The following is a 5565-nucleotide window of genomic DNA, read 5'->3' as shown; positions in this document are numbered from 1 at the left end:
AACGAAAGAACATAAAGCAGAATGGAAACACCATTTAGAATGTCCCAATACTATCTGGCTCCTCCCATTCCATCACACGAATTGGTGATGTAGAAAGAACTTTCTCTGATGCAACCTGCAATTAAGTGCATTTGATACAACCCATAAAAATCTCTCTTCACCATCAGGTAATATGAATCTTGTTGTGCTTAGCCACTCAGTCGTGTCTGACTCTTTTTGACCCCATGGACTGTAGCCCGCCAAGCTCCTCTGTCCATTGGGATTCTCCAGGCAAGAATACTGGAGTGGGTTGTCATGCCCTCCTCCAGGGGATCTTCCCAACCCAGGGATCGAACCCGGGTTTCCTGCATTGCAGGCAGATTCTTTACCACTGAGCCGTCAGGAAAGCCCAATATGAACACAGGAAGGAAGCGTCACTTTCTTTTTACCTAGTTCTTCAAAAAAATTTTTTACTGGAATAAAGTGGATTTATAGTGTGTTAGTTTCAGATGTACAGCAAGCGGATCTGTTATACGTATACATATATCCCCTCTTTTTTAGATTCCCCCCCCCCATATTGGTCATTATAGAGTATTGAGTAGAATTCCTTGTGTTATACAGTAGGCCCTTATTAGTTATGTATTTTATATTTATGTATAGTAATGTGTATATGTTAATTCCAATTTATCTCCCTTTACCCCTTTGTAACCATAGGTTTATTTTCTACATCTGTAAGTCTATTTCTGTTTCATAGAAAGACAAGTATATGATATCACTTATATGTGGAAAAAAAGGTACAAATGAACTTTTTCCTATTTCTTATCTTACCTTTCTTTTGTTAAGTAGAAAGACATGAAGTCTGCAGAAAACTTTATAACCCTAATTTACAGTCACATTCTAGGGCTTTAGTGATCACTGTCTTCTGGTTGAAGGTCAATGTAGTGATAAGCATTTTTACTTAAAATGTGGAAAAAATTTTAAGATATTTTCTATTTTCAGTGATGGGTAAAAACGTTGATTGAAAGACTGAGTCCTCCATGTTTAGGTCATTTCTAGCTAGCTCAGCTAAATAGATGATGGGTTTTATTTGAGGTTGTAATCACTAGTTAATAGCTGAGAGATTAATTTGATGGATACCTGGTAATTAAATCATCTGCAATAACTAAAGTTAGTTGCAGCCTAATTACTTTCATGAACTAAATGTCCCAGTTCAATCAACTGTTTGAGCAATGTCTTACCCAACTAATATTCAAGCAAAGCAGGAGAATAGTCTTACTGTCATTGTAAGTAAAGAATGTGTTAGAATTTAAGAAAAAAATACTATTTAAAGTAAAATATTTCTTTGCTTTTACATCAGATCTTCAGAACTGAGGTACCAGCAGCCACACTAAATGAGAGACTTTTGGAATGTGGTTGGTGAAGGAACTAAAGCTAAAACAGGAATGGTGAGTCTGTGAGTAAATACCCACCCACACTTTCAGCCTCACCCACTCTGGGCTGCCTGGCATAGACATGAGGAGATGAGCTTGCAGGTCTTATTTGGACCAATCTCAACATCTCCACCACTAAAGATCTGATGTGTGCTAAGAGTATGCTTTGACCTAATTTAAGAGAGCAAATAGATGGGGAAATAGTGGAAACAGTGAGAGACTTTATTTTGGGGGGCTCCAAAATCATTGCAGATGGTGATGCAGCCATGAAATTAAAAGACACTCCTTGGAAGGAAAGTTATGACAAACCTAGACAACATATTAAAAAGCAGAGACATTAGTTTGCCAAAAAAGGTCCATCTAGTTAAGGAGAGATAACTCAAATAAATAAATAAATCTAGGAATTTAAAAAGGCAACAGTATAGCAGGTACCACAGAAATACCTTTTAAAGGTATTTTAAAGGAGCCAATGAAACCATATGAACAATTACATGTCAACAAATTGGATAACCTAGAAGAAAGGGATAGATTCCAAGGAACATGATTCTCAAATTCTCTAGAACTTCATCAGGTGATAAGTTTAGGGTATGAATATTTATGAACTCACCTAAACAGATTATACCTTCTATAATATCAACAGCCTCAATATTGTACCATGGTTATTTTTAAACCTTCTAATTTTCCTTGTGCATTAATGTAAACATAAGTACATTCTGCTGTTTAAATAATGTTTAAAATATTCCCCCCCCCAAAAAATATTTAGATGTTTATTTCTTTGGCGTTGCCAGGTCTTAGTTGCAGCCCTCAAAAATCTATCTTTTTTGAGGCATGCGGGATCTTCAGTTATAGTAGGCAGGATCTAGTTCCCTAACCAGGGATCAAACCCAGCCTCCCTGCATTTGGAGTGCAGAGTCAGCCATTGGATGAACAGGGAAGTCCCCCTAAATTTTTAAAAAATTAACTACAACTAATTTTAGAGTTTAATAGCTTTATTTTAAAATGAAACAATTTATAAGAAAAGAATATCACATATTGATTAATGCAGCTGAGCGATACTTGGATCTTGTGCGTGCTCAGTCATGTCCGACTCTTTGTGACCCAGGAACTGTAGCCCACAAGGCTCCTCTGTCCATGGGATTCTCCAGGCAAGAATACTGGAGTGGGTTGCCATGCCCTCCTCCAGGGGATCTTCCCAACCCAGGAATCAAACCCTCGTCTCTTGTGTCTCCTACATTGGCAGGTGGATTCTTTACCATTGTGCCACCTGGAATAAATGCAGCTGAGAGATAGTGATTGATCTCAAAATGAGAATTATACATTTTCAAGTATGTGTGACAAATGGGAGGGCAGATAAACCGAAAGAGGATTGCCATGTGGCCCAGAGTCTCTTGTGAGATAACTCACGTTGAGAGGAGGAATCGGGCATCTGTTTATACAAGAGCTTTGGTCATTTGATCATAGTGTGATCCTGCCAAGAGCACTGACGGGCCTTCAGGCACATTTCATGGTATAACCTTCACTGGACTTTGGACTCTATAATCCAAAACTGGACTGGGTTTTGGATTATAGAACCTGAATGAATTATTTTAATAAAACTCTAACTTTGGGGGAAAGCAGCGCCTGAGAGCCCTTTAAACTGAGCTCTTATTCAATATTTCCTTGAGTATTCAGGATGTACCCACTTTTTCTTTTTTAAACCTTTATTCCAGCATGTTTCCAAAGAAAATCACCCTCTTTTTTTTTTTCTTTCTCAATTCCTCTTTTGTCCCCTCAGTTTTAGACTCTTTTTTCCCTTCATCCTGAAAGCTGGAATCTTAGACATTTTCTTATATTCTATGAGTCTGAGTGAACTCCGGGAGTTGGTGATGGACGGGGAGGCCTGGAGTGCTGCGATTCATGGGGTTGCAAAGAGTCGGACATGACTGACTGACTGAACTGAACTGAACTGTATATTTACTCATTTATATACAGCTCTGGGAGTCTCTGTCATATAAAAGGTTTTTTCACTTCAATATTTTAAATTATCTCATTCAATGTAAATATTGCATAAAGCTACACTGTATGGTTGGGTGGCATCGCCAACTAGATGGACATGAGTTTGAGCAAGCTCCGGGAATTGGTGATGGACAAAGAAGCCTGACATGCTGCAGTCCATGGGGTCGCAAAGAGTTGGACACGACTGAGCAACTGAACGAACTGACATTGTATGTATCGAGATAGAGTGTTGTGCCAAATATTCCTTGTTGATGGCTTACAGCTTGTTTGTAAAGTTTTGTTATTATAAATAATACCATACAATTACCCTTGTATGTATATACATATATGTATGTGTGTGTGTATATATATATATATATATATATATAGTGAGCACATATGAGAGTATTTTAATAGAAAAAATTTATAGATGTAAATACTGGGTCACAGTATACCATCTACATTTCCATAGCTACTGCTTAGTTGCCTTCAAGAGACCAAATTAATGTAAGTTCTCCTAACAGGGCATGAACATGCTTGTTTCTCCACATTTTCCTTCATCCATTCTGCACTTCGTAAATCTTTTAAATTTTGCCAGTATGATGGGATCAAGACATCTCATTGTAACTTTAGTTTGCATTTTTTTTTCTTTCTTTTTTTGGCAACATTACACAGTTTATGGGATCTTGGTTCCCTGACCAGGGATTGAGCCCAGACCCTTGGCACTGAAAGAACCAAGTCCTAATCACTGGGCCACCACCAGAGAATTCCTCCATTGGCTTAAGTTATAATGAAATTGAGACCTTTTTTTTCCTATCATCATGGTAGATTTAATGCATCTATAATTAAGAAGAGAAAATTTAGTATGGATATAAAATTTTTGAACACAATTAATATACTTGATCTTTTTTGGGTAAAAATAATATATGCTATCTTTTTTGTCCATAATAAAGTATCTTTTATATAAATTGAAAAAAATTTTATTGGAGTATATTTGACTTACAGTGTTATGTTAGTTTCAGGTGGACCTCAACATGAGTCAGTTATACATATACAAATAGCCATTCTTTTTTTTTTTTAATATTTTTTTCCCATATAGGCCATTACAACATATTGAGTAGAGTTCTCTGTGCTATTACTAGTTATCTATTTTATATATAGTAGTATGTACATATATATCAATTCCAATCTTCCATGAAAATGAGACTTTTATGAATTGCTTTTTATTATTAGCTTGTTTTCTCTGTGTTTTTCAATTTGTCTGGGCTTTTAATTTTCTATGGATATTTGTCATCAGTTTGTTATATATATTACACATATTTTCTCTTTAAAATTTTTCAATTGCAGCGCCTTTCTTTAGTTATTAATTCATCACGCAGAAGTGCTAAGATATTACGAGTTAAGTCTCTTGAGGTTCTCACTTTCGGTTTCTGGATTTTCTGAATCTTAAGACAGTTTTTCTTTACTGAGGTTATACAAATACATTTCATATTCTTTTAAATATTTTCACAATATTTTTTTCTTAGAACTCTGGACCATGTGAAATTTATTTTTCAGTATGAGTAGGTATTTAATGTGTATTATTTTTTCTTTCTAAATAGTTATTTAATTTAACCAGTATCAATTATCATATAGTCTTTTCTGATTCCACTACTTGAAAGCCACCTTTACCCTTTCACCTTATACTGCAAAATCCTGAAGCTTCTAAGCTTAACATGATTTTCCTAGAGCAATTCTCAGAGGGGAGTGATTTCATCTCCCACGGAAGCTTCAGCTATGTCTAGAGACATTTTTGGATGTCACCACTATAGGAATCTTACTCTAGTGGTAGAGGCCAGGAATGCTGCTAAGCATCTGACGGTGCACAGGATGGGTCCCCACAAATATCCCAACCCCAGCTGTCAATAATGCTGAGGTTGAGAAACCTTGGCCTATAGAGTCATCACAGTGTCGTTTAGTTGCCAAGTCATGTCAGACTTAGCAACTCCACAGACTGTAGCCTATCAGGCTCCTCTTTCCACTGGATTTCCCAGGTAAGAATGCTGTGGGTTGCCATATCCTTTTCCAGGGGGGGATCTTCTTGATTCAGAGATTGAATCTGCATCTTCGGCATTGGCAGGCAGATTCTTTATCACTGAGCCACATGGGAAGCCCAGAGTCATCACAGTATATGAATATAAGC

Source organism: Oryx dammah, unplaced genomic scaffold (genome assembly GCF_014754425.2).
Source record: "Oryx dammah isolate SB20612 unplaced genomic scaffold, SCBI_Odam_1.1 HiC_scaffold_14, whole genome shotgun sequence".
Lineage (NCBI taxonomy): Eukaryota > Metazoa > Chordata > Mammalia > Artiodactyla > Bovidae > Oryx > Oryx dammah.
This window is presented reverse-complemented; position numbering follows the sequence as displayed.